The sequence below is a fragment of the Lagenorhynchus albirostris genome, chromosome X, assembly GCF_949774975.1.
Source record: "Lagenorhynchus albirostris chromosome X, mLagAlb1.1, whole genome shotgun sequence".
Classification (NCBI taxonomy): domain Eukaryota; kingdom Metazoa; phylum Chordata; class Mammalia; order Artiodactyla; family Delphinidae; genus Lagenorhynchus; species Lagenorhynchus albirostris.
The window spans coordinates 89,628,602-89,641,352 of record NC_083116.1 but is presented as its reverse complement, the minus strand read 5'-3'; the positions used below and the strand labels follow the sequence as shown (position 1 = coordinate 89,641,352).

Genomic DNA, 12,751 nt, shown 5'->3' with positions numbered 1-12,751 from the left:
TTCACCCCTTGAATCTAAGCTGCCTTAGGACTTGCTCTGGCCCATAGGACAGTAGCAAATGTGATGAAAGCAGAGGCTTGAGGTATGCTTACATATGCTGCTCTTGGGAACCCTAAGCCTAGGGTTAGGGTTAGGGTTAGGGGTTAGGGTTAAGGTTAGGGTTAGGGTGAGGGTGAGGGGTTAGGGTGAGGGGTTAGGGTTAGGGTTAAGGGTTAGGGTTAGGGTTAGGGTTAGGGTTAGGGGTTAGGGTTAGGGTTAGGGATGTGAGCCAGGCCAGCAGAGGCCTCTCATATATCTACCAGCCTGCCAACTGCCAGATATGTGAGCGAGGCCATCCTGTACCCTCCAGCACCAACTGAGCTGGCCTACCTACACCGGAAGAGCCACCCAGCTGACCCACAGAATCATGAAAAGTAATTTAATGTTTATTGTTTTAAGACACTAAGTTTTGGGGCTGTGTCATATGCAGCAAAAGCCAACTAATGCACAATTCTTTTTTTAAAAAAATATTTATTTATGTTCTGCTGTGTTGGGTCTTCGTTGCTGCACGCGGGCAGTTGTGGCGAGCGGGGGCTGCTCTTCATTGTGGTGCGTGGGCTTCTCACTTGCGGTGGCTTCTCTTGTGGAGTTGGGGCTCTAGGGTGCAGGCTCAGTAGTTGTGGTGCACGAGCTTAGTTGCTCTGCAGCATGTGGGATCTTTCCGGACCAGGGATCAAACCCATGTCCCCTGCATTAGCAGGCGGATTCTTAACCACTGCACCACCATGGAAGTCCCAATACTCAATTCTTAAAGTGATTTATATAATACCAACATAAAGATTGGAAAAAGATACTTTTAACTAAGCCCTTGTTATTGTTCAAGCATCATCAAAAATATCTTTGCATAGAGCGCCTCATTTGAAATGAAGGAAAAGTTTGTTTCATTAGTGTCAGGAGCAAGGTGAAGATGTCTGCTCTTGCCATTTCCATTTAACACTGTAGTGGAGATTCAAGCCAGTACAAACAACAAAAAAAAAAAAAAAAGGAAGGGAGAATAAAGACATGCACGTTGGAAAGGAAGAAGTAAAACTATCTTCATTCATAAACAATATGATCCTATATGTAGAAAATCCTATCCTAAGAAATCCTTTTAAAAATAACTACTAGAGGGACTTTCCTGGTGGTCCAGTGGCTAAGACACTGCGCTCCCAATGCAGGGGCCCAGGTTCGATCCCTGGTCAGGGAACTAGATCCCACATGCCACAACGAAGATCCCGCATGCCACAACTAAGAATTGGCACAGCCAAATAAATAAATAAATATTTTTAAAAATAAAAATAACTACTAGAACTAATAAATAAGTTTAGCAAGGTTTCAGGATACAAGATCAACATACAAAATCAATTGCAGTTCTACATACTAGCAATGAACAATCCAAAAGTAAAATTAAAACAACTGCATTACCAACAAGGACCTACTGTATAGCACAGGGAACTATACTCGATATCTTGTAATAACCTATAATGCAAGAGAATGTAAAAAGGAGTATATTAATATATACATATATATAACTGAATCACTTTGCTGTACACCTGAAACTAACACAACATTGTAAATCAACTATATTTCTATAAGATTTTTTTAAATATTTATTTATTTATTTGGCTGCGTCGGGTCTTAGTTGCGGCACGCAGGATCTTAATTGTGGCATGCGGGATTTTTAGTTGTGGCATGCGGGCTCTTTAGTTGCAGCATGTGGGATCCATTTCCCTGACCAGGGATCGAACCCGGGCCGCTGCACTGGGAGCACGGAGTCTTACCACTGGACCACCAGGGAAGTCCCTCTATAAGAATTTTTTTAAAAAAGAAGACAAAAAAAAAAAAAGAAGACAATTGGGCTTCCCTGGTGGCACAGTTGTTGAGAGTCCGCCTGCCGATGCAGGGGACGCGGGTTCGTGCCCTGGTCCGGGAAGATCCCACATGCGGCAGAGCGGCTGGGCCCGTGAGCCATGGCCGCTAAGCATGCGTGTCCGGAGCCTGTGTTCCGCAACGGGAGAGGCCACAGCAGTGAGAGGCCCGCGTACCGCAAAAAAAAAAAAAAAAAAAAAAAGAAGACAACTGCATTGACAATTGTATCCAAAAGAATAAAATACTTAGGAATAAATTTAACAAAAGAAACTCAAGATTTGTGCTCTGAAAACTTAAAACATTGCTGAGAGAAATTAAATAAATGGAGAAACAATTCATGTTCATGGGAAACACTCAATATTGTTAAGGTGGCAATTTTCCCAAAATTGATCTATAGATTCAATGAACTCTCTAAGAAAATCCTAGGAGGCTTTGTTGTAGAAATTGACAAGCTAAACCTAAAATTTATAGGGAAGTGCAAAGGACCTGGAATAGCCAAAACAATTTTGAAAAAGAGCAAAGCTGAAGGACTTCTACTACCCAATTTCAAAACTTACTATAAACCTACAATAATCAAGACAGTGTGGTATTTGCATAAAGATAGGCATATAGATCAATGTAATAGAATTGAAAGTGTAGAAATAACCCCTAAATTTATGGTCAATTGATTTTGACAAAAGTACTAAGATAATTCAATGGGGAAAAGACTGTTATCTCACACCACACATAAAAATTAATTCAAAATGGATCATAAACCTATATGTAAAACTATAAAATGTTTAGAAGAAAGCATAGGAGAAAATCTTTGCAACTTTGAGATTAGGCAAAGAGTTTTTCAAAAAGACACCAAAAAACCCATAAAAGAAAAAAGTTGGTAAACCAGACATCATTAAAATTTTAAATGTTTACACTTCAAAAGATATACCTAAGAAAATGCAAAGACAGTGCTTGCTTCAGCAGCCCATATACTAAAATTGGAACAATATAGAGAAGATTAGCATGTCCCCTGCACAAAGATGGCACACAAATTTATGAAGCATTCCATATTTTTAAAACATAAAAAGTAATACCCATTAAAATGAAAAAATGCTTTAAATTACAGAAATATGTAGCATGAAGAGTAAAGTTTACTACCTAAAATTTCTATCACCCCAGAATAAACACTGTTGAAGGCTTTATATATATTCTTCCAGTATTTTTTTCAATGAATATTGTAAAATAAAATCGTATTTTTCTCAAAAAAAAAGACAAACCATAGACTGAAAGAAAATATTTTCAAGTCACATATCTGATAAAGGACTTATATCTGGAAAATACAAAGAACTCTTCAAACTCAGTAAGAAGACAAACAACCCAATTTAAAAATTGGCAAAAATTTGAGTAGACATTTCACCAAAGAAGATATAGGAATGGCTAATAACCACATGAGAAATAGATGCTCGGTTTCATTAGTCTTTAAGGAAATGCAAATTAAAACCACAATAAGGGCTTCCCTGGTGACGCAGTGGTTGGGAGTCCGCCTGCCGATGCAGGGGACACGGGCTCGTGCCCCGGTCCGGGAAGATCCCACATGCCGCGGAGCGGCTGGGCCCGTGAGCCATGGCGGCTGAGCCTGCGCGTCCGGAGCCTGTGCTCCGCAACGGGAGAGGCCGCGGTGGTGAGACGCCCGCATACTGCAAAAAAAAAAACAAAAAACAATAAGATGCCACTACACACCATTTAGAATGGCTAGTGCCAAAAAGAAAAATAATACCAAGTGTTGACAAGGATGTGGAGAAACTAGAACCCTCATACATTGTTGATGGGAATTTAAAATGGTACAGTCATTTGGAAAGGTGTTTGACAGGTTTCTTGAAAATTTATTCATAAACTAACTATACAGCCCAGCAATTTTGCTCCTAGGAATCTACTCAAGAGAATAAAAGCATGTCCACACAAAGACTTGTATGTGAATATTTATAGCAGCATTATTCGTAATAACCAAAATCTAGAAACTATCCATATGTCCATTACTGGTGAATGGATAAATAAAATGTAGTATATCCAAACAATGGATTACTATCAGCAATAAAAAGGAACAAAATACTGATACATTCTACCACATGGATGAACCTCAAAAACATTACACTGAGCGAAAGGAGCCAGATAGAAAGGCCTACATGTTGTATGAGTCCATTTATGTGAAAAGTCCAGAAAAGGTAAATCCACAGGGACAGAAAGGTCAGTGGTTGCCTGGGGCTGGGGAGGTCGGGAGTGGGGAGTGACTAAAAGTGGGCTTGAGGGAAATTTTGGAAGTGATGAAAAAATTCTGAAACTGGATTGTGATGTTGGTTGTATGATTCTACCAATTTATTAAAAATCGTTGAATTAGGCTTCCCTGGTGGTTCCCACGCAGTGGTTAAGAATCCTCCTGCCATCGCAGGGGACACAGGATCGATCCCTGGTCCAGGAAGATCCCACATGCCGCGGAGCAACTAAGCCCGTGAGCCACAACCACTGAGCCTGCGTGCCACAACTACTGAAGCCCACGCACCTAGAGCCAGTGCTCCGCAACAAGAGAAGCCACCACAATGAGAAGCCTGTGCACCGCAAAGAAGAGTAGCCCCCACTCACCACAACTAGAGAAAGCCTGTGCACAGCAACAAAGACCCAATGCAGCCAAAAATAATTTTTTAAAAAAATCATTGAATTGTACACTTACAATGCATGAATTTTATGATATGTACATTATACCTTGATGAAGCTATAAAACATGTGCCCAGACTCAGGAGAGATGAACAGGCTTTATCTTGCCCCAGCAGTCACAGCAACAACCAACCACAGTGTGTGCCTGGAAGATAAGCCAGATGAGGAACCAGGGCTAAGGAGATGCTGCTGCCACCACTGTTCTCTTGACCAAAGACTACTGACTTCCTCAAGGACCTGCTATTAGAATTGTGAGAAGCTTTTCTAGCGTTCTTTGCCACAAAAGATTTCATTTTCTTGGCTTGCAATCAGACTTCTCCAGTCTTCCACAAATAGACCGTAATTTCTGTGCTATCTCCCTGTTTCTCCCCAAATCATACTAATAACTAGTGAGGTGCAGCTGCAGCAATTTCTTAACCAAGAAGGGATCACAGGTGCTATTGGGCCTTAATACCATCAAACAGACCTTTTGTTTGCCTCTGGAAAGAAATTCCCATTTCCCTCAAAAGATCTTCCAAAGTTTTACCACTAACCTCAAGCTTATTTCCTTTTTTCTTCCAGCAGATGTCCCATCCTACATGATCTGGAAAAATGGAATTCTCCTTACCTTTCTTCTCTCCTTCCTGCTCAGTCATTGCCATCTTAACCCCCATTCTTGCTTCCTTCTCTGGGTCTCTGGAGCCCCAGAGGATGATGTGGCTATATTCTGAGATTATGTCTTTTCTCCTTTTTAAAAATTTTTAAAAAAAATTATTTTAAACTTTTATTTTATTTTAAAAACATTTTTAAATTTATTTATTTTTGGCTGCATTGGGTCTTCGTTGCTGCATGCGGGCTCTCTCTAGTTGTGGTGAGTGGGGGCTACTCTTCGTTGCGGTGCGCAGGCTTCTCATTGAGGTAGCTTCTCTTGTTGCGGAGCATGGGCTCTAGGCGCAGGCTCAGTACTTGTGGTGCACGGGCTTAGTTGCTCTGCGGTATGTGGGATCTTCCCAGACCAGGGCTCGAACCCATGTCCCCTGCATTGGCAGGCGGATTCTTAACCACTGTGCCACCAGGGAAGCCCCAGGAATTAATCTTTTTAAAAAATATACATACTTTGTTTCTTAGAGCAGTTGTAGGTTCACAGCAAAATTGAGCAGAAAGTTCCCATGTACCTCCTGCCCCCCCCAGCCTCCCCAACTATCAACATCCCCCACCAGAGTGGTGCGTTTGTTACAATTGATGAAGCTACATTGACATGCCATTATCACCCAAAGTCCATAGTTTACATTCGGGTTCACTCTTTTTTTAAAAAAAATTTATTGGCGTATAGTTGATTTACAGTGTTGTGTTAGTTTCAGGTGTACAGCAAAATGAATCAGTTATACATATACATATATCCCCTCTTTTTTACATTCTTTTCCCATATAGGTTATTCCAGAATATTGAGTAGAGTTCCCTCAGCTATACTGTAGGTCCTTATTAGCTATCTATTTTATATTAGCTATCTATTTTGTATCTGGTAATCCCAATCTCCTAATTAGGGTTCATTCTTGGTGTTACACATTCTATGGGTTTGGACAAATTTTTAATGACTTGTATCCACCATCACAGTATCATACAGAGTATCTTCACTGCCCTAAAAATCCTCTGTGTTCTTACCTATTCATCCCTCCCTCTGTCCTAACCCCTAGCAACCACTGACCTTACTGTCTCCATAGTTTGCCTTTTCCAGAATGTCTTATAGTTGGAATCAAACAGTATGGAGGCTTCTCAGATTGGATTCTTTCACTTAGTAATGTGTGTTTAAGTTCCTCCGTGTCTTTTCATGGCTTGATAACTCTTTTCCTTTGACCACTGAATAATGTTCCATTGTCTGGATGTATCACAGTTTACTTATTCACCCACTGAAGGACATTTTGATTGCTTCCAAGTTTTGACAATTATGAATAAAGCTGCTGTAAACATCCACGTGCAGGTTTTTGCGTGGACATAAGTTTTCAGCTCCTTTGGGTAAATACCAAGGAGCGCAATTGCTGGACTGTATGGTAAAAGTATGTTTACTTTTTTAAGAAACTGCCCAACTGTCTTCCAAAGTGGCTGTACCATTTTGCATTTCCACTAGCAATGAATGAGAGTTCCTGTTGCTCCACATCCTCACCAGCGTTTGGTGTTGTCAGTGTTCTGGATTTTGGCCGTTCTAATAGGTCTGTAGTGGTATCTTATTGTCGTTTTAATTTGCATTTCCCTGATGATATATGGTGTGGAGTATCTTTTCATATGCTTATTTGCCATCTGTATATTTTCTTGGGTGAGGTGTCTGTTCAGGTCTTTGGCCCATTTTTTAAAAAAATAAATGTATTTATTTATTTTTGGCTGCCTTGGGTCTTTTTTTTTTTTTTTTGCGGTACACGGGCCTCTCACTGTTGTGGCCTCTCCCGTTGCGGAGCACAGGCTCCGGATGCGCAGGCTCAGCGGCCATGGCTCACGGGCCCAGCCGCTCCGCAGCATGTGGGATCTTCCCAGACCGGGGCACGAACCCGCGTCCCCTGCATCGGCAGGCGGACTCCCAACCACTGCGCCACCAGGGAAGCCCTGCCTTGGGTCTTCGTTGCTGTGTGCAGGCTTTCCCTAGTTGCAGCGAGCAGGGGCTACTCTTCGTTGCAGTGTGCGGGCTTCTCATTGTGGTGGCTTCTCTTGTTTGTTGCAGAGCATGGGCTCTAGGCTTTCAGACTTCAGTAGTTGTGGCTCGCGGGCTCTAGAGCGCAGGCTCAGTAGTTGTGGCACACGGGCTTGGTTGCTCCACAGCATCTGGGATCTTCTCAGACCAGGGATCGAACCCATGTCCCCTGCATTGGCAGGCGGATTCTTAGCCACTGTGCCACCAGGGAAGTCCCTGGCCCATTTTTTGATCAGGTTGTTTGTTTCCATTTTTTTTAAAATGTTTATTATTTTTAAATTGAGATATAATTAACATATACCTCTGTATTAGTTTTAGGTGTGCAACATAATGATTTGATATATGTGTATATTGTGAAATGATTACCACATTATCATGTTTTTTTTTTGTCTGCTGCACTCTCACCTCTTTGCCTCAGATCCGAGGGGTAGAGATGGCTTCTCCTATTCCAGGCAACCCTTTCCCTGGGCTCTGACCCCCATTGCCTCCTACCTCCTCAACGATCTTTCTCTCAGCTATCCTCTCTCTTGTGTTCCTACTAGACTTTTACCTTCTGCAAATAAAATGGCTCCCATGAAACCTGAAGCACTGTATATATTTTTAAGGTTAATTTATTTAATTTTTTTTATTTATTTATTTTTTGGCCACGCCGCATGGCTTGCAGGATCTTAGTTCCCTGACCAGGGATTGAACCCAGACCCTTGGCAGTGAAAGCATGGAGTCCTAACCACTGGACTGCCAGGGAATTCCCTTTTTACATTAAAAAAATTTTTTACTGGAGTATAGTTAACTTACAATGTTGTGTTAGTTTCTGCTGTACAACATCTTCTTACATTTATTATTTATATTTTTTATATTTAATATGTATGCCTTTCACATTTCTTGCCTATAATTGTCACCAACCTATATACACTAACCTGAGCATTTTAGAACTATTGACAGTAGGTACATAATATCTATAAATCCTAAGAATTTTATAACAACAGATGAAAAGGGGATTTTCTCCCTTTCTCTTGTAATTTGGTGCTCGAGTTGCAGTGTTGAAGCAATGTGCTCAAATTGCTTTTATTTTCCTTAATTAAAGGCACAATATTATCTATTCTTACCTGCAAAGAAAAAAAGATACATTACAGAAGGAAAAGTAAAACAAAAAAGCGATAGTCCTTTTCCTTTCAGGATGACAAAAAGAACATACAGAATAAATTCCAGGGACTTCCCTGGAGTTCCAGTAGTTAAGACTTCGCACTTCCAATGCAGGGGGTGCAGGCTTAATCCCTGGTCGGGGAACTAAGATCCCACATGCCAAGGGGCAACTAAGCCCATGCCGCAACTACTGAGCCCGTGCACTGCAACTAAGACCCGACCCAGCCAAATAAATAAATAAATATTTTTTAAAAAAGAATAAATTCCACTCCCTCCGGCTCATCCAGCTGCCCTCAGGCTGGCCAGTGAATGATGAGAGGAGAGCTATTTGGCTTTGGGCTGAAATTAGCGTGTGCTTCAAGCAGAGGCAAACCTCTGATGCTTGCAGGAGTGAAATCACAAACTATTAGACCAGGAAACTCTGAATCACAGTCTGATAGACAGATTGCTCTAAACATTTTTAAGGAAGTAATAAATTCTCTATCACACACATATAGTATACCTTTCTCTATCTTTCGGCCTGCTCTAACCCAGGCACTGTGGAGGGAACACAGGAATATGAGGCACGCACTATTCTTGTCCTCGGACTGCCATCAGCCTCAGAGCACAGCTCAGCCCAGGCCCGTGCTGCCCCAAAATGGAACCAGCAGAGCCGGCGTGGCTGAGCAAGGACTGGGTGAAGTCCAGAGGGAAGGCAATGCATGACCGTGACCAAGGAGGGCAGGTTCTATGGAAGACTCGGGCTTGAGAAGGTGAGAGCAGGGAGAAGGGGACAAGTGGCATGCAAAATGCCCCGGAATTACTGACAAATAATACATCACTTGTAATAATACCTACTTGTAGATAATACATCACTCACAGGTAAGAGTGCATTTAGCCTATCCATCCGCATCTGACTATGAAGGTATCAGGCTTGATTCCCCAGTTCATAATTTATATTCATGTGATTGTTCTCATATTTGGATCGAGAAACTAATTTGGATGAACCAAACTTTATTTGCCTCCTCGCCAATGACATCAGTTGATCTTCCTGCCTCAGTTGCCCTCCATCCACTGTACCCTCTCTTCTAGCTCAGAGGACACTGCATTACCAATCATTGTTTTCTGGATTGTCTCTTCAACTAGCAAAGAAACCACAAGGGCGGGACTCATTCATTTTTGTCCCCCACCCCAGAGGGCTCAGAGCTGGGCTTACTGTGGGTTATGGGAGACTATGAGGTTTTGTGGAAACCTGGGGAGTGCACCGTTCATGCATTCATTTATTTACTCATCCCCCAGCTATTTCTTGAACATCTCCTACACGCTTGAAACTGTAAAGTCAAGCCACAAGTCTCTTGGCCACTTACGGATTACAGAGGAGGGATGATGGGGTAAGTCCAGGGGCCACGGGAGCCCACAGGAGAGGCACAGAACCTGAGCTAGGGGTGTCAGGGAAGGAGTCCTGTGGAAAGAGGTGCCTCAGCTAAAATCCGAAGGATGAATAGGAGTTTGATAGATGAGTGAGGTGAGGGGATAGGGGAACAAGGGACTGAATTTTAGAAGACACCACTCAGCTTTATTTGTGCTGGTTGTGTGGCCTTGAACAAACAGGTCACCTAAATTCTCTGAATTTCAGTTTCCTCCTTAGTAAAATGCAGACAAAAGTAGCTACCTTGTGGACTGGTTGTGACGGTTAAAGGAGAGAATGTATGTAAAGCCTCTGGCAGAACACCTTGAACAGTAGATATTCAAGAGACCTCTCAGGGAATAGAGATGCCTGAGTAATTCATCAGGTCAATCCCCTGTATTAAAGCAGGGACAGAGCTTTTGTCTGGGGGCAAGGATTCAGTTTGAGATCCAATTCACTTTGGCTCTGAAAACTCGAGTCAACTAAGGGTGAACCAAGAAGATGTCAAGAGTTCAGCTATCAATGACAACAGACTAAACCAGTAGGTGGTTACTACAGTTGCAGGCCATCAGACGCCAAATAATTTTGTTTTGCAAATGATGTGTTAGGCCAAAAAGGAAATTGATCCTGAAAGTTCCAATTCATGGCTGCAGGGGCACACTCAAGAAATTTCTACCCTGAGGCCGGGGAAAGGGCAGCTGATGGTGCTCTGGTTGGCTTAGTTGTCACCTCCCATCATTGGCAGCAGCTTCATGTTCTAATAAAAGGGCAGATTTGGTGTTTAGGGTCCTAAATTTCCCTGTGTGGAAGTGAGAAGATCAGATTTACTCAAGCAGGGAAATGTTCAGTTCTGAGCCCAAGATAGAACCAAGTTATTGAGACTGAGAAATCCCTCATTTTTGCTGAGTTAGCCGAGTTTGGGAAACATAGTTAACTGGATTTTAAAAGACACAATGCTGTAATGATGTCTTTAGAATGAGATAGTGGTTGCTAGGGGCTGGGGGGGAGGGGGCATTGGGAAAAATGGGGAGATGTTGATCAAAGGGTACAAACATCCAGTTATGAGATGAATAAGTTCTAGAGATCTAATGTACAGTGTGGTGACTATAGTAACAATACTGTATTGTACACTTGAAATTTGCTAAGAGAGTAGATTTTAAGTGTTCTCAGCATACACACACACACACACATACACACAAACAGTAACTCTGTGAGGTGATGAGTGTGTTAACTAACTTGATTGTGGTATAAAAACAGACACATAGATCGATGGAACAGAATAGAGAGCCCAGAAATAAACCCATGCATATATGGTCAATTAATTCATGACAGAGGAGCCAAGAATATATAATGGGGTAAGGACAGTCTTTTCAATACATTGTGTTGGGAAAACTGGACTGCCACATGTAAAAGATGAAACTAGACCAATATCTAACACCACACACAAAAATTAACTCAAATGGATTGAAGACTTGAATGTAAGACCTGAAACCATAAAACTCCTAGAAGAAAACAAAGATAGTAAGTCCTTGATATCAGTCTTGGAGATGATTTTTTGGATCTGACTCCAAAAGCAAAAATAAACAAGTGGGACTACATCAAACTAAAAAGCTTCTGCACTATAAAGAAAACCATCAACAAATGAAAAATCAACCTATGGAATGGGAGAAAATATTTGCAAATTATATATCCAATAAAGGGTTAATATCCAAATATATAAAGAATTCATACAACTCCATAGCAAAATTCCAAACAATCCAATTAAAAAATGGGCAGAGGATCTGAATAGACATTTTTCTTTTTTTAAAAAAAATTGATTTTATTTTTATTTATTTTTGGCTGCATTGGGTGTTTGTTGCTGTGCACAGGCTTTCTCTAGTTGTGGTGAGCGGGGGCTACTCCTCGTTATAGTGCATGGGCTTCTCATTGCGGTGGCTTCTCTTGTTGCGGAGCATGGGCTCCAGGCATGCAGGCCTCAGTAGTTGTGGCACGTGGGCCCAGTAGTTGTGGCTCGCAGGCTCCAGAGAGCAGGCTCAGTTGTGGTGCACGGGCTTAGCTGCTCCGTGGCATGTGGGATCTTCACGGACCAGGGTTCAAACCCGTGTCCCCTGCATTGGCTGGCGGATTCTTAACCACTGAGCCACCAGGGAAGTCCAACAGACATTTTTCTAAAGAAGACATACAGATGGCCAACAGGCACATGAAAAGATGCTCAACATCACTAATCATCAGGGAAATGTAAATCAAAACCACAATGAGATACCACCTCACTCACATCTGTCAGAATGGCCATCATCAAAAAGACAAGAAAGAGGGACTTCCCTGGCGGTCCAGTGGTTAAGACTCTGTGCTTCCACTGCACGGGGTGGGGATTTGATCCCTGGTCGGGGAACTAAGATCCTGCATGCTGCATGGCCAGCCAAAAATAAATAAAGAAAAAATTAAAGAAAAAAAAAACGAGAAGAAAGAACACCTGTTGGTGAGGATGTGGAGAAAAGGGAACCCTTGTACACTGTTGGTGGGAATGTAAATTGGTGCAGCCACTATGGAAAATAGTATAGAGGTTTCTCAAAAATTAAAAATAGAACTACCATGTGATCCAGCAGTTCCACTTTTGGGTATTTATCCAAAAAAATCGAAAACACTGATTTGAAAAGATATATGCACCCCTATGTTCACTGCAGCATTGTTTGCAATAGCCAAGATGTGGAAACAATCTAGGTGTTCATCTATGGATGAATGGATAAAGAAGTTGTGGTATATATACACAATGGAATATTACTCAGCCATAAAAATGAATGAAATTTTGCCATTTGCAGCAACATGGATGGACCTTAAGGGTATTATGCTAAGTGAAAAAAGTCAGACAGAGAAAGACAAATATTGTATGATTTCCCTTATATGTGGAATCTGAAAAACAAAACGAACAACCAAATCAAACTAAACTAAACTCACAGATACAGAGAACAGATTGGTGGTTGCCAGAGGGA

The 12,751-nt window shown here is 41.7% G+C and overlaps 1 non-coding gene across 1 annotated transcript; it reads left to right on the top strand.

The window, feature by feature from the left end:
* Window positions 1-2,831: 2,831 nt before the first annotated feature.
* On the top strand, window positions 2,832-2,938 carry LOC132514204 (U6 spliceosomal RNA). The gene has a single exon (XR_009538691.1). It is a non-coding gene; the product is annotated as a U6 spliceosomal RNA (small nuclear RNA).
* The last annotated feature ends 9,813 nt before the right edge of the window (window positions 2,939-12,751 follow it).